Genomic DNA, 20,527 nt, shown 5'->3' with positions numbered 1-20,527 from the left:
AATTAGTACCTCCTGTGCCCAGCTGAGGACAAATAGGGCCTCCTGTGCCCAGCTGAGGACATTTAGGACCTCCTGTGTCCAGCTGAGGACATTTAGGACCTCCTGTGCCCAGCTGAGGACATTTAGGGCCCTAAGATTGAAGATGTGGTGGATGTCTCCTTTTGGTTTGGGAACTGTGATAAGCGTAGAACTCCTGGAACTCTTCTGGCCCCAGACAAAGAAATGCAGATGACGTACAGGTACGTGATTCTGTCCAGAACGGCCGCCCTGCCTCAGTACATGTACGTGAACATGAAAACGGAGCCTCTAATATAAGTGTTAATTCTTTTATGTTTGAAACGTACATAAGGAGTGAAACATTTCCCGCACTCTGAACATGAAATAGGACGCTCGCCCGTATGAACTTTCTGGTTTCTAAGAAATAAAAATGTGTTTGGAAAACATTTCCCGCACTCGTAACATTAAAAAGGGCGCTTACCTGGGTGTAAGTAGGTTCTTTCTTAGTTAAACATTTCCCACACTCTGCACAAGATTAGAGACGCTTGCCTCTATAAACTTTCTGGTGTCTAACAGGTAAACGTTTGAGCGCAAAACATTTTCCACACTCTGAACATGAATAGGGAGTCTCACCTGTGTGTATTCTCTAAAGGCTAAGAAGGTTTCCTTTATTATTAAAACATTTCCCGCCCTTTGAACATTAACAGGGAAGCTCTCCCGTGTGGATTCTCTGATGGCGAAGAAGGTGTCCTTTACGATTAAAACATTTCTCGCACTCTGAACATGAATAAGGACGCTCACCTGTGTGTATTCTCAAATGCATAAGAAGAGTTCCTTTCTCATTAAAACATTTCCCACACTCTGAACATGAATAGGGACACTCACCTGTGTGTATTCTCTGATGCCTAAGAAGGTTTCTTTTATCATTAAAACTTTTCCCGCACTCTGAACATGAATAGGGATGCACACCTGTGTGTATTCTCTGATGGGTAAGAAGGTGTCCTTTACGAATAAAACATTTCCCACACTCTGAACAAGAATAGGAACGCTCACCTGTGTGTATTCTCTGATGGCTAAGAAGGTTTCTTTTATTATTAAAACATTTCCCACACTCTGAACATGAATATGGAAGCTCCCCTGTGTGTATTCTCTGATGGCTAAGAAGACTTCCTTTCTGAGTGAAACATTTCCCACACTCTGAACATGAATAGGGAAGGTCACCTGTGTGTATTCTTTGATGCATAAGAAGGTTTCTTTTCTGTTTAAAACATTTCCCGCACTCTGAACATGAATAGGGAAGGTCACCTGTGTGTATTCTCTGATGGCTAAGGAGGTTTATTTTCTGTTTAAAACATTTCCCGCACTCTGAACATGAATATGGAAGCTCCCCTGTGTGTATTCTCTGATGGATGAGAAGACTTCCTTTTTGATTAAAACATTTCCAGCATGCAGAACATGAATAGGGACGCTCCCCTGTGTGTATTCTCTGGTGCTGAAAAAGGTATCTTTTCTGTTTAAAACATTTCCCGCACTCTGAACATGAGAATGAATTGTCTCCTGTATGAACCCCTTTATGGTATAAAGAAGATTCCCTGAGATGAGATGGTTTCCCGCACCCGTCGGCACTGTCAGATATTAGAGGACTATGTGAAGTATCAGGAGATTCCAATGATCTCCTCCAATGGTGAGGTCTGTCATGTATATTATGAGGAACGGGATTTACTTCTGGAGAAGATGCCATGTCATTATCTTCTGTAGTCACATCTTCCTCCGATGTCCTTCTATTCCCACCACAGAGTCCGTCTGTCAGAAGACAAGAAAAATTACCAAGAGTTTTCCACACTCATATACACTGCTCAACACTTTTTAATCAGAGTATAGCATCAAGTCAGGGAAACTCCTGGGATATTCATCTGCTCAGTCAAGTAGCAGAGGGGGTTGTTACCAACAGGTGCACTAGATGGGCAACAATGAGACGACCTCCAAAACAGGAATGGTTTTACAGGTGGAGGCCACTGACATTTTCCATACTCATCTTTTCTGAGTGTTTTTTTCTTTTAAATCAGAAAAAGTTTTATTATAAAGAAAGAAAAGTCCATTCCATTCGGTACACAATATTTCCGCTTTGTACAGTCATAGACACAGCGATCGTAACCTTCATATATAGTCACTCCTGCATGTTTCCATTCCCCACCTCCACTGACTCCACCCACTCCCCCAACATCTCACTGACTCCACCCACTCCCCCAACATCTCAATGACTCCACCCACTCCCCCAACATCTCACTGACCCCACCCACTCCCCCAACATCTCACTGACTCCACCCACTCCCCCAACATCTCCTTGGCCTGCGCCTTATCCCGTTCCCTCCTGTTTATTCATTCCTAGGACTCATCCTACAGGAGTTAGGGAGAGTGGGATGAAGAGTCGAGTTCAAAGTGGTTGTTGCCAGCGGCAACGGATGGACTTTTGTTGGGACTGTAATCTGTTCTCTCAAGAAATGTGCAGGAGAGTTAGAGAAGGAGAGTTGCATCACGCTGTACAAAAGGTCTGCGTCTGCTTAACAGTGAATGGTGCAAGTGCGGAAGGAGAAAATGAAGGCCCAGGGCACGTGGATCGGTGTGACGGGGGCCATGTTTGTGCCAGTGCTATACAGAAAATTGTTGACCGTGCAACTAATGACAGCGGGACACTTTTCAAAGATAGTATGGGAAGAGTTGTCGGTACAAATGCTATGAAGAGGAATGTCGGCCATCCAATGTCTGACAGCGGGACAATTCTCCTAAATAGCAAAGGGGGGTCAGTTGGCCTGGAGAGATGGAGGTGCAACTGAGGCCCAGGTACAGACAAGGATGGCGGATGCGTGCGGATTGAAGACTACGATCTGCTTTACAGTGACTTTCATGCTGGCTGAGCTGAGTTGGAGCGGCAATGAAAAGGTTACTGTACCGCGTGGGAAAGCGTGCGCTGGAGAGATCTGACTAGCAGAAGGAGCCACCGCCAAAGAATCAGCTAATCTGGAGTTGTGGGCGGAAACACCGCCCACGCACAGCCAATCTGGTAAGAGGAAGGAAGTCTATAAATTACTTCCACTTTCGTGTGTAGCTGAGAGGGAGACACGTGTGTGGAGAAGCAAGATGGCGAGTGCCAGAGTGAGCTGGAGTGCGGAGGCTATCCCACGTGTTGGCGGAGATCCTGCAGAGCAGGCCGGAATGTCGACTTCGACCCTGTGGGACACTGGGGTGCAATTGGTGCCCGATGGAAGACTGGCGTTGTGTACCGGAGTAGGCGTGGAACACTTGGGCCTGGTATGTAGTCAATGCCTGAATGTTACCATGCGGATGCAAGTGTGTGGCCAGTGCGGGCACTGTGGCAATCTACTGAAGCGGGCGGAGAAGAGTGAAGGTCAGCCCAGGAGACTGAATGTGACATGGGAGACCGGGGTCACTCGTGCTCTGTTGGCCTCTGAATCAGGACTCTTCGTGGGCAGAGGAAGAGGAGTGCTCAGGGTGCTGATGGAACTGGGCTCAGTAACATCTGCCAGTGCTACAGTGTGCCACACGAGAGAAACCTGTACTTCCGAGGCTGTGTGCATGCAGGTAGTGAGGGCCGGGGAGCGGCCACCTGATGTACAGAAGACTGCAGTGGCAGACACCAGGTCTGCTCCAACAAAGGCAAAGGGGAGTCGATGGCCTGCGGTGACCAGGGCTGTGAGTCTGAGCAGCGAGGAAGAGGCCGGGGTCATTTATGTGGGGTCTCCTAGTTTCCAGCATCGCTACAGATCCTTGGAGGAGGGGATCGATGTCTGTAAATCAGAGGAAGAAACCGAGTGGGACTGGGGGGGTTGAATGAACGGAACAGTTCGGCCAGTCCAAGTGTTCCTGATGAGGAGACTAGAAATTCTGTAATACGTGGACAATGTGCTAAGAATCTGGGGTTCTGTGTGGCCTACTCTAACCAGGTCCCAGATCTATCCCCTCCTCGGACCTATGCCCGGGCTCAGGAACAAAATGAGGCCTATGCATCTCTCATCATTAAGGAGGAGACCCTGTATTCCCCACCTGGGAGAGGCAACAGACAAACCCTCCCCAGGTTCTCCAGACTACAACGGCTGATACATAGGAAGGTGGCCTTAGAATATGGATATGATTATCCTTATGCTCCAAGGGAGATTGAGGCCAGGAGAGAGGCTTGGTGTGATGAGGCTGTGTGGGACTTCCTTTACATCCCAAAACTCCACCGCAACCAGTCAAAGCCGGAGTTATGGAAAACCTTCCAATCTGTAAAGGCTAAATGGAACTTTGGGCGGCCCATCGATATAGACGGAGTGGAGGTTCACCGCCCAGACGGATCTGGCCAGGCATGGTCCATCCATGTAAAAGACTCAGAGGGAAAAGTTGTGCGAATCCTCAGGGAGCTTTTGGTGTGTGCTGCCTGCGCGGGGATCTATTGAGAGCTGAGACCCTGGTGAGACACTATGCATGCATGCTGACTGCCCTGCTCCCCCTAGATGGGGTCTGCTCATGGTGCCCCTGACCGAATGAGAGTGGAGCCTGGAACCTGAAAGCACTTCCTTTGGGGACCATCATCCGCATACCCCAGTGTGGGGACAGCTGTGTAAGACCCAGGGTGACTCTTGGGTCAAAGAGTGAGGTGAGAGGCCATTCTAGCTGGTGGTGGGGGTGTCTACACGGTCACGGAGGTGTATATCACAAGCTTCCTTATGGGATCTATATGATGGACTGTTTCTGTCACATTTATTTGCACAATATATAATTTGCACTATCCAAGGACTTTATTTAGCACTGTCATTGAAGGCATGGTGATTTATGCACTGTGATTTTTATGATTTGTGTTTATGCACATTATTCTGTCTGGCGCAGCACTGTTGGAGTATATTGAATCCCACATCCTGACTACTATTACTAAGGACACAGGATGCTGAGTTTAGTGAGGCTGGCTAGCCTGAGTTTGCTTACTTGCTTACTGAAGAAGAGGGGCCGGAGAGCCCGATTGTAAAGTGTACAGTGATGTTTCAAGTTTTATCATTGTTGCTAGGGCCCAAGCCCTATTTCCAATACCCCTTTCCCTTCCATCCTTGCAAAAGGGATTGGGAAATCTACAATTACCACTGCTGAGTGGTTCCACTAAAGAGGGCCAACCCTCCAACTTTAAAAAAGAAGAGACCCTTACTAAAGGAGGACTCTTGTGATACTATAACTGTGCTAAAAAGGAGACCCTTTGGGCCATCGGGCCAGGATCATGTAACACCTCAAGATAAAAGGACACTCTGTGGAGTAGTTAGGTCATCGGGCTGAAGAGGAGAATTCTTTGCAAAGAGACACTGTTTACAAAGATGCCTTGTGAAGATTCTATTGGGCCAACGGGCCAGTAATGGAACTTTGTTGGGTTGCTACCCAGGGAGAACGGGTAGTGGCCTAAGGTGTCTTCGGTGGGGGGTGCCCTAGTGCCAGGGGCCCCTGAAGAGACTGTTAACACCCACAAGTCAGACAGGTTGCTCAGGCTCCAGCAAATACCTTGTCCTTAAGAAGACATGTAGCCTCGGTGCTACAGGTGTGAGGGACACTGTGAGCATCAGTCGGATGGACTCCACATGTCTTTCAGAAAATTGTGGGCGTGGCTGAAATGGAAGAAGAGTCAGTGCCCGGGTGGTAAAGGGACTGTGTCTGTTTCAGTCACTCATTGTGGCTAGAAGGTAGATAGTTAGCTTGACAGGGTTTGGTTGTCACCTGTACAGGAGTGGAGCTGAACGCCTAGTCAAGCCTACCGGAGGTGATATCTGCCAGGATGTGTAGCTAGGGATCTTGGGTGAGAAGGTCGCCTCTGAGGAGAGGGCATTCTCACTATATTAGGTAGAATGTTATTAATATGCAAATGTTGGAAGTGTTAACCTTTAATTCTTCCTTTGCAGGCTTGCACGGGATGTCCGGGTCTGACAAGGCCCTCCATTTTTGAAAAGTGAATGTTATAGTTAGCTAGTTAGTCAGGTTGACATGTTACCCACTCAAGCAGAGTTTTGTTTGATGGGGGGTGCATTAATTTTTGTGAATATTTGTACAGCATATCTATATTTTTCTTTTTATTTTTGTAGGAAATTTTTGTAGGGGGCGGCTGCCCCAGAGCCAGTGAGGACATGGCTCGTTTGGTGGGGGGTGGATGTAGCACCCTCCTAGTCAGGTGCTAGAGATTGAGTATAGTTTTGGCTCTGTCTGCCTATCAGAGGAGCAGCAGGTAAATTCTATATTGCACTCTGCTTATCAGGGAGCAGGATCTGTGAGTTAGGTCTGCTCAGTGTGCCCGGTGTGTGATTCATCTGGTCTAAGGGAGTGTCCCCAGCTGATCCAATGGGGAGGCACATTGGATGCTGGAGGAAACCTGGCCAATAACATACAGGCTTTTGATACAGCTCCAGGGATTGGCACAGATGGGTTGTCTTGGTGAATTGTGCGGTAGGGTATAAAAAGCCAGGGGCACATGAGGTAGAGGTCTTTTGGCGGGAAGCAAAGTCCCAGAAGGAGGGTGGTGGCTGCCTCCTCTTCTGCAGCAGTGGGTGATGGTTACAGGCAGTCAGCCTGGTGAACCAGTGGAGAGGAGCTGAACCCAGAGGTCCAGGAGAGCTGACTGGAGGAGTTGGGGCACTGCGAGAATCTGGAAAAACTGTATCGTGAGTACAGAGGATCTTGCCCAGGGGTCTGCCCAAGAAGGGGACCACTCCGGAGTTTATAGTCAGTGGACGGGTGTCAGCTAGTACAGAGAAAGGGGGTACTGGGGGAGTACCCTGAGGAGAAACACAAATAGGAACACTTACCTCAGCTTCATTCAAGTGGCAGGATGAAGTAGCGGCCTTGCCGCATTCTCAAGCTAGAAGTCCTCTGAATTGTGAATAGTTCATCAGTTGGAGTATCCCACTCATCCCTTCTCCTATCCCAATATGAAATAAAACCACAAAAACAACTAACCCTAGACTGATCATTGACTGAGCCAAGAACATAAAGTGTTAAGATTTCTGCAAGTTCTGCAAGCAGTTGCTACGGGTAACCCAAGGGAATCCTTAAAGTGTGAAAATTCAGCAGTCCTCTAGGGGGCAGGGCTACACCTTATATACCATTCTTCATTTATTCAAGAAGGCTGCCGGGCCGGGGGGGGGGGGGATCGGGGGCCCGTCCCTTGGCTCTTTCCAACCACAACCCCACATAGGCGCACGCTCAATCATCCGGCTCCTTGCTGGTGAGTGTCTTAGCATTTTTTTTGCCATCTCTTAGTAAATTGCGGCCTCTCTCTGTGGGATTGCCCCCTTCTCTTTCACTCTCTCATATTCTTTGCTTGCCTGGCTTTCCTTTCTTCCTCTCTCATACCATCTTTGCCTCCCCTCTTTTTATCTCCATTATCTTCATACCCCCCCCCCCCCCTGCCCCTTACTACTTAGGGCAACACCATGCTAAACTGGATCTCCCAGATCTATTCTGCCCCTGCCGCCCAGGTTAAGGTGAACGGTATCTTATCGGATTACTTCACAATTACGAGTGGGACAAGATAGGGGTGCCCCCTGTCACCCTTACTCTTCGCATTATCACTAGAAACCTTTTTATGTAGAATACGCCTCCACCTGGATATCTCAGGCATGACTGTTGGGGTGACCCAGCAGAAAATATCAGCGTTTCCAGACGACATGTTATTTTCCCTCATGAATCCCATAATTTCTCTACCGAATCTTCTTCATGAGTTTGAGGCATATGGCACTCTGTCCAATCTAAATATCAACTTTACTAAATCTGAAGCTATGGGAGTAGGCTTATCAAACCCCCTCCTCCACCAACTGCGATTGAATTTTAGGCTAAAATGGACGAACTCAGCGCTGAAATATCTGGGCACTCTCATACCACCCAAAATTTTCACCCATCTTCACGCTCAACTTTCTCCCCCTCCTAAACAAAAGTCCACATTCTATAAGATAAATTGAATTCTGGCCTCCATTCATGGTTTGGAAGATGCAACGTTATTAAAATCTGCATACTCCCTAAGTTCCTATACCTCTTTCAAGCACTTCCAATATTCATCTCTTCACAATACTTTAAACAAGATGACACCCTACTAGTGGATTTTATCTGGGCACATAAGCGACCTAGGCTATGTAGGAGACTGCTCTTGCTTCCTAAACGACTAGGTGGACTGGCAGTGCTGGACTTATGCAAGTACTATCAGGCTACACAATTGGGGAAACTCAGACTGGTGTCGTCATGGTGAAGCGAAGCTTTGGCCCAGACTAGAACAGGCCCAATGCGACATACCCCTCCATAGAGCTCCATCGTGCCATCATTCAGTACCAGACTCCATAAGACGCCATCCCCTCATAGGTCACATGATAAGAACCTGCTCTAAATTATTCACACAACTTTCACTTTCCCCGACGCACTCGCCACTGACACCCATACTGGGGAATCCCCAGTTTACCCCGGGCTACCAAGATAAAACATTCAGGACCTTGATGGAGTCAGGCTATTTCCAAGCCTCCCATTTTTCCACATCATCTAGTTGGCCTGCACCCAAAGACCTCATGGATTCCTCGGGACCCTACCGTCTAGATTTCTGGAGGGCATTGCAACTCCATAATTTTTTAAACTCATTGCCACCTCCCAGTGAACGCAACACACAACTTACACCCTTCGAAGAACATTGCTCTCAAGACGGAATACTGACACAGGTATTATCCACGACCTATGCATTACCGATCACACCCCAGGGGACTTACCAACCCCCATTCTTAGCTAAGAGGCATGGGATTTAGACTGTAACTTTAATCCAGACCAACAAAATCACATCATTCCATTTACATTTACATCATCCATCTGCACGTAAATACAAGAAACCAACTTCAAACTCCTAACAAGGTGGTACCACACGCCGTCAAGGTTGAGCAGATTCTTCCCCACACTCTCTGATCAGTGCTGGAGATACCAGGAAGGGCCAGGGGACACTCCTACATGATTTTTGGTTGTGTCCTAAACTAGTGGAGTTCTGGAAGACAGTACATGAAAAGTCTCAGAGGTTTATAAACCGACCCCTCCCCAATGACCCTGCTCTCTTCCTTCTCCATGCCTTTAACATCCCGGTCCAGACCTATAAAAATTCTGTCATTTGTCACCTTCTAAATGCTGCTAAAATGTGCATCCCTCTTAAATGGAAAAACCCACAGGCCCTGACTGTTGGCATGTGGCTCAAAGAAATAAATAGAATGGAAAACCTTGTTCTCTCGACATGTCCCCAACACGAACGATATACCAAAACCTGGGGTCAAGGGAATATATTTAAACAATAAACTATCAGAGCAAAACCAAGTGCAATGATGATAAATTCAATGTGCATAAAAATCAATGTGCATCAAAATATATATCAGCAATCAATGTGCATGAAAATGACCGGCAGCATACACTAATCGTGTCCTCACCTCACAATCAAAGTAATATAAATAAAACGTGATGTGCCAGAAGTGCACAAAATAATTGAAGTGACCGTATAAACAATACAGTGTCCAAGTTTACAATTCAAAAAATGCCGTGTTCAAAAGATGCCGTGCTCAAAAGCAATGTGTTCAAGTGTCCATATATCAACTAGAAAGCCTTGATCCCGTGAGAGATAATAATAAACACCAGTGTGTTGAATCCCTTCACCAGAAAGATTGGCCTCTCATCTCAATATATGACCCAAAACAGGCCGGGATTAGCCTAAATGTTGATAATGGACTCCAGGGATGACTCTCCAGCCTTTCACCTCCGGAGGCTGGAGAGTCATCCCTGAAGTCCATTATCCCCATATAGGCTAATGCCGGCCCGTTTTGGGTCATATATTGAGATGAGAGGCCAATCTTTCTGGTGAAGGGATTCAACACACTGGTGTTTATTATTATCTCTCACGGGATCAAGGCTTTCTAGTTGATATATGGACACTTGAACACATTGCTTTTGAGCACGGCATCTTTTGAACACGGCATTTTTTGAATTGTATACTTGGACACTGTATTGTTTATACGGTCACTTCAATTAATTTTGTGCACTTCTGGCGCATCACGTTTTATTTATAATGGAATATATTTGTCCTCTCTGATGAAGGCTGCTCTGTAATTAAGGGTGGCAATACTAAAGAGACCTTATGTTGAGTTTGGGGGAGCTCTAAAATATTGGTGGAAAGTATTTACCAATGCTAACCCTCCTAACCCCCCCCCCCTCCACACCTCCTTACCCCTTCCCCACTCATCCCACCTACTTATCCTCTTCTGCCTCTCTCTAGGTTTCTTTTACTTCCCTCTCTCTTTCCACTACTTATTCACTTTACTCCTTCCTTCTTCTATACGTTATGCAAAACTGAAACGGACAACTCCGGGTACTTTCTAGTCCTGCATAACTCCTCCCATTAGAGGAATTGTAGAACACCTCTTATTCTACGACCGATGTAGATCTCAACCTTATGACTGAATTGTCTTCAATGTTGTAATACACTGTCTCAGCATATGTTCTATAAGGAATGTTACTGTTTATTATGCCTGGAAGTTGTCTTTCATACAAATAAAAGAATTGAAAAAAAAAAAAAAAAGAGATCTGACATGGATCAATGATACAACCTTACCCAACCAAACATCACTAAGTAATAATGCTATTGAAATTATTACAATTTTATTGTTTGGAATATGACGTTATATTGAGGAATGGAGATGGACCTTTCATGTGGTGTACAGTATCTCCTCCTCATTTGTTTGGAACATGACATTAGACTCAGGCATGGGGCAGAAGGCCCAAAACTCATAACCTAGGTGCCTATATCATGCACATTTTTTTTGCCAGCCGAATCCCAGAATCTCCATAAATCCAGTCTAGAGACATAAATTGTGTCTGCAGCACAGAGAAGGAAGATTATCTGAGAGAAATACAGGAATACAGGACGGGGAACACAGCTCATGTAAGTGACCAAGATATTACAGGCTGATATCACCCAGTCCCCGCCCCACTCTGGACCAATCAGTGCACAGTATGGGTGGAGGAATGTATTTAGTGTTAATGACTACAGTTGAGCGGACACCTGGATGTCCGTGTTCAGCGGGTTCGGCCGAACCTGAAAAAAAAGTCTGGGTCCGTGTCCCGGACTTTTTCCGAACTTTTCCCGGACACCGAACCCCATTGAAGTCAATGGGGACCCGAACTTTCAGGCACTAAAATGGCTCTAAAACACCAATGGAAAGGGCTAGAGTGCTGCAAATGGCAGCAAAACGTAGTTAAGAGCATGGCAAGTGCTCTGCAAACGAATGTGGATAGGGAAATAACTTAAAACAACAAAAAAAAAAAACAGAAAAATAAAACAATGTTCTTCATCTGTGAAGGATGAGGCCCATATGGAGTAGGAGGGAGGTTGAGGTGGTGGTGGATGTAGCGGTGTCATAGGCGTGCGCACAGGGTGTGCCGGGTGTGCCTGGGTACACCCTAATCACCTAGGGCACATTAGCATTATCGCTCTGTTTGCCAGTGAGGAGATGGGAAATATCTCCCTCGGACCTGCTCTGCCATAAGAGAAGTGCCACACACTTCTATTTCACTTTGCCAGCAGGGAGAGTAATGTACCGGGGCCATATACATGTAGGCAAACACATGCATGTGTATTTAAACTTTGGGGTGCACACCCTAATGCAATAGGCTGCGCACACCTATGGGCGCTGTAGGTGGAAGCGGCGGTGGAGGAGGACAAGGTAGCCAACACTGCTTTTTTTCAGTCATTTTAAATGAGGGTACACCCCAAAAGAGTGAGAAAGATCAAAAATAGAACAATGGCTGGGTAAGGTCGGTATCCATCTCTATTCTGCACAAGGTACGGAAAAGTCCTGTGGGATCCATGCCTGGTTCATTTTAATGAACGTGAGCTTGTCCACATTGTCTCTGGACAGGCGGCTGCGCTTGTCTGTGATAACGCCCCCAGCCGTGCTAAATACACGTTCAGATAATACACTGGCTGCAGGGCACGCCTGCACCTCCAAGGCGTAAAGGGCAAGCTCAGGCCATGTGCCCAATTTGGAGACCCAGAAGTTGAAGGGGGCAGACCCGTCATTCACTACATGTAGGCGTGTGCACACATACTGCTCCACCATGTTGGTGAAATGCTGCCTCCTGCTAAGACGTTCCATATGAGCTGCTGGTGCTGCTGTTTGTTGTGGCGTGCTGACAAAGCTTTTCCACATTTCGGCCATGCTAGCCCTGCCTTCTGAGGTGCTGGCGGTGCCCTGGTTGCGTTGGCGACCTCTTCCTCCTCCTCCTCCTCTGCCTTGGCCTTGTGCTTCCACTGTGGCCCCGCTGTCAGGTGGGAATGCCAGCAGCATCGCGTCTACCAGCGTGCGCTTGTACTCGCGCATCTTGCGATCGCGCTCCAGTGAGTGAATTAAGGACGGTACGTTGTCCTTGTAACGGGGATCCAGCAGCGTGGCCACCCAGTAATCAGCACAAGTTAGAATGTGGGCAACTCGGCGGTCGTTGTGGAGACACTGCAGCATGTAATCGCTCATGTGTGCCAGGCTGCCCAGAGGCAACGAAAGGCTGTCCTCTGTGGGAGGTGTATCGTCCGTGTCCTCTGTATCCCCCCAGCCACGCACCAGTGATGGCCATGAGCTGGCCTGGGTGCCACCCTGCTGTGAACATGGTTCCATCTCCTCCTCCATCTCCTCCTCCTCATCCTCCAGAACTGTGCCCCTGCTGGACAATTGTGTCCCTGGCGTTTGTGGGTGCAGGAACCCACCCTCCGAGCCACTTGCGAATGACTGCCCTGAAAGCCTTGGAAATGTTACCTATTCATCCTCCTCCTCCTGTGCCACATCCTCTTCCATCATCGCCCGAATCATTTTTTGAAGGAGGCATAGAAGTGGGATAGTTAAGCTGACAACGGCGTCATCGGCACTGGCCATGTTGGTGGAGTACTCAAAACAGCGCAACAAGGCACACAGGTCTCGCATGGAGGCCCAGTTATTGGTGGTGAAGAGGTGCTGTTCTGCAGAGCGACTCACGCGTGCGTGCTGCAGCTGAAACTCCACTATGGCCTGCTGCTGCTCGCACAGTCTTTCCAGCATGTGCAAGGTGGAGTTCCACCTTGTGGGCACGTCACATATGAGGCGGTGAGCGGGAAGGCTGAAGTTATGCTGCAGCGCTGACAGGCGAGCAGCAGCAGGGTGAGAACGCCGAAAGTGCGCACTGATGGCCCGCACTTTCTGTAGCAGCTCTGACATATCGGGGTAATTTTTAAGGAACCTCTGCACCACCAAATTCAGCACATGCACCAGGCAAGGGATGTGCGTCAAACCGGCTAGGCCCAGAGCTGCTATGAGATTTCGCCCGTTATCGTACACCACCAGGCCGGGCTTGAGGCTCGCTGGCAGCAACCACTCATTTGTCTGCTGTTCCATGCTCCTCCACAACTCCTGCGCGGTGTGTGGTTTTTCCCCCAAACAGGCAAGTTTTAAAACTGCCTGCTGTCGTTTACCCCTGGCCGTGCTGAAGTTGGTGGTGAAGGTGTTACACTGACCGGATGAGGAGGCGGTAGAGGATGAGGAAGCAGAGTAGGAGGAGTTAGGAACAGGAGGCAAACTGAAGCGCCCTGCAATCCTCGGTGGTGGAAGGACATGCGCCAAATTGCTATCTGCCTCAGGCCCATCCGCCACTGCATTTACCCAGTGTGCCGTTAGGGAGATATAACACCCCTGACCAAGCTTACTGGTCCACGTATCGGTAGTTAGGTGGACCTTGGCACAGATGGTGTTGCGCAGTGCAAACCTAATTTTTTCCCCCACTTGGTTGTGCAGGGAAGGGATGGCTTGCCTGGAAAAGTAGTGGCGGCTGGGCACGACGTACTGTGGGACAGCCACCGACATAAGGCTTTTAAAACTGTGCGTCTCCACCAGACGGAATGACAGCATTTCAAAGGCCAAGAATTTTGAAATGCTGGCATTCAGGGCCAGGGATCGCGGGTGGGTAGGGGGGTACTTCCTCTTCCTCTGAAGTGTTTGGGAGATGGAAAACTGAACGCTTCCACTGGACATTGTGGAGATGGTTGGTGACCAAGGTGGTGGTGTTGCTGACAGATCGTCTGTTTGCGGGGTGGCAGGTGCCGGTATCACTACAGATGTGGATGGAGAGGCCGAGACTGCAGCAGAAGAGGAAGCAGGAGGAGCCAGAGACCTTTCTTGGTTTTGAAGGTGTCTACTCCACTGCAGCTCGTGCTTTGCACTTAGATGCCTGATCATGCAGGTTGTGCTCAGGTTGAGAAGGTTTATGCCTCGCTTCAGGCTCTGATTGCACAGGGTGCAAACCACTCGTGTCCTGTCATCAGCACATTTTCTGAAGAACTTCCACGCTAGAGAACTCCTTTGAGCTCGCTTTGGTGCGCTCGTTCCCTTGCTGCGTTGGGCAGTAGCAGGCGTAGTGTCTAGGGCACGGCCGCTCCGCTTCTGCACCCTGCTCCCTCTTCTGCTGTGCTGGTGGCTCTGTGCGACCACTGCTTCTTCCTCCAAACTACTCAGGTCACCTGCATGACCTTCATTCCATTTGGGGTCGAGGACCTCATCGTCCTCCACATCATCTTCCACCCAGTATTCACCCCTGCCCTCCTTGTCGGTCTCCACAATTCTGAATGCCGCAGCAGTTGGCACCTGCGTTTCGTCATCATCGGAGACGTGCTGCGATGGTCCTTCTATGTACTCATCTTGAGAAATAAGTGGTTGGGCATCGCTGCACTCAATCTCTTCCACTTCTGGGGCAGGGCTAGGTGGATGGCCCTGGGAAACCCTGCTGACAGAGTCATCAAAAAGAAGAAGAGACTGCTGCATGACTTGGGGCTCAGACTGCTTGCCTGATTTGCAAGGAGGGGGTGAGGTGAAAGACGGTTGGACATTGGCTGCAGGTGCCAACTCTGAACTTTCTGCAGTAGACTGGGTGGGAGACAATGTGAAGGAACTGGAGGCACTGTCAGCAACCCAATCTACTATCGCCTGTACTTCTTCTGGCCTCATCACTTCTAGAGGCGCATGATGCCCTACCAAATACTGCTGCAGGTTCTGTCGCCTATTTACATTTGAGAAAGGTGTTTCACTTGTGCGTATAGCTGGCACAGATCGACCACGTCCTCTTCTTGCAACAGGAGCTCTACCAGCAGCACCACGACCCAGGCCACGGCCCTTATTTGACGGTCTCCTCATATTTCTGTAATTTATGATCTTGCCCTAGAAAGGTGTTTATTGAATAGCGGAACAAAACAACAACAGTATCGCACGGGTGTATCTCACAGTCAAATATGCAAACTATGCCGCAATTTTATTTTTTTTACCCCAAAAGGGTGTATATTGAATAGCGGAATAGAAAAAAGGATAAAAAACGGTGTATCTCACACGTACAAACACAGAATAGGCCCCGATTAAATTTTTTTGTACCCTAAAGGGAGGATGAGGAAGAGGAGTAGGAGGAGTTCGGAACAGGAGGCAAACTGAAGCGCCCTGCAATCCTTGGCGGTGGAAGGAGATGCGCCAAACAAATTTAAAAAGGTGTATCTCACATGTACCGATACAGACTATGCCGTAATTTAATTTTTTACACTCCAAAAGGGTGTATATTGAATAGCGGAATAGAAACATTTTTATAATACAGTGTATCTCACACGTACAAACACAGACTAGGCCCCGATTACAATTTTTTGTACCCTAAAGGCAGGATGAGGAAGAGGAGTAGGAGGAGTTGGGAAAAGGAGGCAAACTGAAGCACCCTGCAATCCTCGGCGGTGGAAGGAGATGCGCCAAACAAATTTAAAAAGGTGTATCTCACATGTACCGATACACACCATGCCGTAATTTAATTTTTTACACTCAAACAGGGTGTATATTGAATAGCGGAATAGGAAAAATTTTACAAAACGGTGGTGTATCTCACACGTACAAACACAGACTAGGCCCCGATTACAATTTTTTGTACCCTAAAGGCAGGATGAGGAGTAGGAGGAGGTCCGAACAGGAGGCAAAATGAAGCACCCTGCAATAGAAAATATGATATCAAAAGGTGTATGTATCTCACACGTACAGACCCAGACTAGGCCCAAATTACTATTTTTTGTACCCCCAAAGGCAGAATGAGGAGTAGGAGGAGTTCGGAACAGGCAGGAGGCAGACTGAAGCACCCTGCAATCCTCGGCAGTATGAGATGCGCCCCAAAAATTGGAAAGGTGTATCTCACACGTACCGATACAGACTATCCCGCAATTTAATAGTTTTTACCCCAAGGGTGTAGATTGAATAGCGGAATAGAAAATATGATATAAAATTGGTGATTTTTCAATAGCACATGTGAACAGCAGTGTCTTATATCAGTCAGCTCTGCTGCAGGCTATGGAGGGAAAAAAAAAGAAAATTCCCCTTTAAGTTTGTAATTTTTAAATAGATTAGTACAAACTATGCCACAATTTAATTTTTTTAACCCAAAAGGGTGTATATTGAATAGTGGAATAGAAAAAAAGTGTATAAATTTTGAAATCACTCAATAATAGCACATGTGAACACAGCAGTGTATTATCCCTCCTCCTCAGCGGGCAAAAAGATTGTGTTCACACCACCCCACACACAGCAAAATCGATGTGGACCACTGACCCTGCCTATCTCCAGCCTCGCCCTAAAATGATCAATAAGATCGGTCACTGTCGGCACTGCAAACCCCCCCCACACAGCAAAATCGATTGTAGAACACTGACCCTGCCTATCTCCAGCCTCACCCTAAAATGCCCTAACAACTCGCCCTGCCTGCAGCACTCTGACCTGTCCCTGATTCTGAATTATTTTTGGACACAATATAATTTATGACTGTCTGTCCCTAATCAGCAGCCAGCACGTATGATGTGTGCTCTGTCCCTGTACTACAGCAGAATGACGCAGTGGCGCTCGGTCTCGAACTTATAAAGACTTGGTCACATGCTTCAGATGGCCAATCACAGCTACTAATACATTTGTAGGCATGGCTGGGATGGCTTAAAGCACACCAGTTAAACGCTTGTTGGTTGGCTGTTGAAAGCCCGCCATTAAAAGCGCGCCAATACATACAAACCCAGAAATAAAATGACCGAACACGGATTTTAAACCCGAACATACAGTAAAGTTTTCGGGTCCATGTTCGGGTAACAAAAATCCAATTATTCGGTACGAACACGAATAATACAGTCCGTGTTCGCTCAACACTATTAATGACCCACCTCTACTGATCTCTGTAGGAGTGTCCTCCTCTATAAATGTCCCCGTTATTCCATCCTCCTCCATAGACTGCTGATCATCTCTCACATACTTCTCTTCTTCTTCTTCTTCTTCTGCTTTCACCTCAAATTCTATATCGATTGGATCTCCACTCTAAACCAAGAAAATGAAAGAGAATATCATCTGTAAAATATAAGATTTATTATTGTGACATCACAAAAAAATCCACACATGGTCTCCATGAGTCTGTGTTTTATAATCTCTGTCTCACCAACCTTATAACAGTGAGGGATGGTGTGACCTTCCTGTGTGGAATCCTGGGAATACAGAGGACGGGGACATCTCACTGGTGGGTTTCTGGTATTAGGTGGCTCCATCATATCCTTGTGTCCTTCTGAAAACTCCTCCATCACTCCATACTCCTTATCCTCTTTATACTCTTCTTTAACATCAATATTATCATCCCCGAGGATTGCTCTCTGAATATATAATAAAACATTTCTTATAACATATATACTGTATATAAATTAGAACTACCAATCATTGACCATCATCTACCTGATGATGGTGGGGGATGGTGTGACCTTCCTGTGTGGATTCCCGGGAATACAGAGGACGGGGACATCTCTCTGGTGGGTTCCTGTAGCTTGATGACTCCTCCGTGGTTTCCTGGTACAGATCTTTGTGTCCTTTTGGAAACTCTGACTCCTCCATCACCCCATCCTCGTCATCCTCCTCTTTTATCTCTTCTTTAACCTCAACTTTAGAATCTCTCAGGTTTCCAATCTGAATATATAATAAAAATAACATCAATGGTAACAATGCAGATAATGTACAGATCCTAATGATACTATCAGTGATTGTTCCTCATCTACCTGATGATGGTGAGGGATGGTGTGACCTTCCTGTGTGGAATCCCGGGAATACAGAGGACGGGGACATCTCTCTGGTGGGTTCCCATTACTGGATCCATCTGTAGGAAACACACACACTGACTGAATACATTGTTTCTATGTGTTTATCAGATGATGGGGGATCTAGGTGGAGCCTCCGTACTGCTCTCTCCTTTACAATAAAGTCTCCTCTTACCCGGTGATGTGAGGGGTGGCTGCTTCTCCATCATGACGTCCTTGTAGAGATCCTTGTGTCCTTCTAAATACTCCCACTCCTCCATGGAGAAATAGACAGTGACATCCTGACACCTTATAGGAACTTGACACACACAATGATACAGTCACCATCCAGACACATCCCTTGTCTGTTACTGGATAATGTCCCAGAATTCCCAGCACCGCTCACCTCTCCTCCATGATCTCTCTGGTGACTTCTAGAATCTTCTTTGTATTTCTCTATTCTATCAGGGGGGGGAGGTGGAGGCAATGTGATGGTCATATGATCTCCAGACTTCACAGGAGGAAAACTCTAGATCTGAACACAAATAGTAAAATCAAATGAAATTCCCAGAATCCTCCTCACCCCACCATTCGGGTTTCCATTTGATTAAAGCCCCACCTCAGGCTGAGGTATAGTTTACCAACACAGGACCCCCACACTACGCAGGTTAAAAGCTTGTTTCAGGCATTCTGACATCATTACATACAACACAGGACCAATAGATCCACTTTGCTAATGAGGATGCCAAGGGACCGCCTACATCCTAAGAGCATGAGAAAAAAAAAGCCAGATGGATGGACATTGGGGGGAGGAGCTGTGAGGTCAGTGTGATGTCATAGGACATATAGACTCTGAATGGAGGGACATTTAGATGGGGAGATTTGAGGGGCCCTCTATATGAGGATCCTGTGCAAACCAATCATTGTTCCTGGGTGCCTCCCACTTCTCCTAAAATGAAGAGTGAACTTTGACCTTTACCATACAGAGATCTGTCAGGAGTGTGAAATAAGCTCTCATGTGATCAGGTGACGTGCGGAGGAACGGAGTGTAAATAGCAGACAATTTTCTCCAGAGCTCTGAATGGTGGGGATGGATTTTGCTGCATGCTGGTGCCAAGTTTCCACCCCCCAGGGTCACTGCAGGTGTGGAGAAAAGCTGTGTAAGAGAATATGGAGGAGAGATGAGGAGGAGATCCAGGAATCAGGATAAAGGTCAGGACAAGCAACAGACGAGCGCATCCAAGAGATGAAGCCGGGGTCACTACACAGAAAATCTATCCAAGGAAACAACAGGCAGGACGAGGAATAGCAAGAAGGAGCTCAGAGACAAATGAGAATATTGCTCAGCCAATGGGAGATTATCTCAGCATGACTTACATAATGAAGGAGATAAGGGGGAGGGGAGGTGACCATAGATACATGGAAATTCAGCTGGTTTAGCAGGGATCGATCACATTTCCATCCATGTGTGGTCAGCTTTGGAAGCAAGATATATTAATCATCAACTGATCCCCTTGAAGGGGTTAATCTACTTATTACCTCCTCTGCCGCCAATTCCTGCAGTGTCTCCCTCTACGTTCTATGGAATGTCCTCTTTACCTAACATCACTTCCTGTCTGTATTCCATAGAGACTTCCTGTCTGTATTCCATAGAGACTTCCTGTCTGGGTAGAAGAGAGATCACCACTTTGTGGAGCTTAGAGGAACTGCAGCCCTGAGAAACCTCTCATAGTGTGAACACGGCCATGTGCTATGTGTGTATTAGTGATGGGAAGTTCGACTCTTTGAAATGAATCGGTTCATTTCGAGTCACTCACTGAAATTAACCGATTCATTGAATCGAATCTTCGGTTCACTTGCTGAGTCTACTGACAAGCAGGTGAACTGAAGCTCCGACTCAACTCTATTCAAATGAGCTGAATGAGAAGAGTGACTCATACGTTTGGCAGCTCTCTGGGGATGTTTTCTTTGATTTAACTCCTTCTTGGCTCCTCAGAGCTGTCTCAAGCCTACGGTATGTCAGACACAATACACTTTTTCAGATTAGCCAGCATTATCACGTTCAGGACTTCAGGTGACAGCTGTATATATTTAAAGCAGGTTTCTGTGCATGTGAACTGCATTCTGATGGGCAAACTTCACAGTTAACATTGCCAGCTATCAGATTTGACCAGTTTTTACAGATTATGCACAGGAATAACGATCAGATTTTATTACTGTGTGCGGGTACTTTGGCCACAGTAATAAAATTAGACTTTTATTGCTATGCATGCGCTGTAAAAACTGGACAAATCTGATAGCTGGCAAAGTTAACTGTGAAGTTTGCCCATCAGAATGCAGTTCACATGCACAGAAACCTGCTTTTCATGT

General features: G+C 47.1%; 1 pseudogene across 1 annotated transcript; it reads right to left on the bottom strand.

Annotated features, from left to right (window-relative positions):
- Window positions 1–532: 532 nt before the first annotated feature.
- On the bottom strand, window positions 533–18,481 carry LOC309543656 (annotated as a pseudogene). The gene is made up of 7 exons: window positions 18,354–18,481; window positions 18,140–18,237; window positions 17,823–18,050; window positions 17,540–17,743; window positions 17,166–17,417; window positions 9,001–9,034; window positions 533–1,566 (listed from the first exon to the last, which is right to left on the bottom strand). The product of its transcript is annotated as an uncharacterized misc_RNA (transcript).
- Window positions 18,482–20,527: the final 2,046 nt, after the last annotated feature.

The sequence above is a fragment of the Pelophylax lessonae genome (assembly GCF_965119305.1).
Source record: "Pelophylax lessonae genome assembly, contig: HAP1_SCAFFOLD_273, whole genome shotgun sequence".
Classification (NCBI taxonomy): domain Eukaryota; kingdom Metazoa; phylum Chordata; class Amphibia; order Anura; family Ranidae; genus Pelophylax; species Pelophylax lessonae.
Note: the sequence above shows the minus strand (reverse complement) of the source record. Positions and strands in the feature narration are given on the sequence as shown.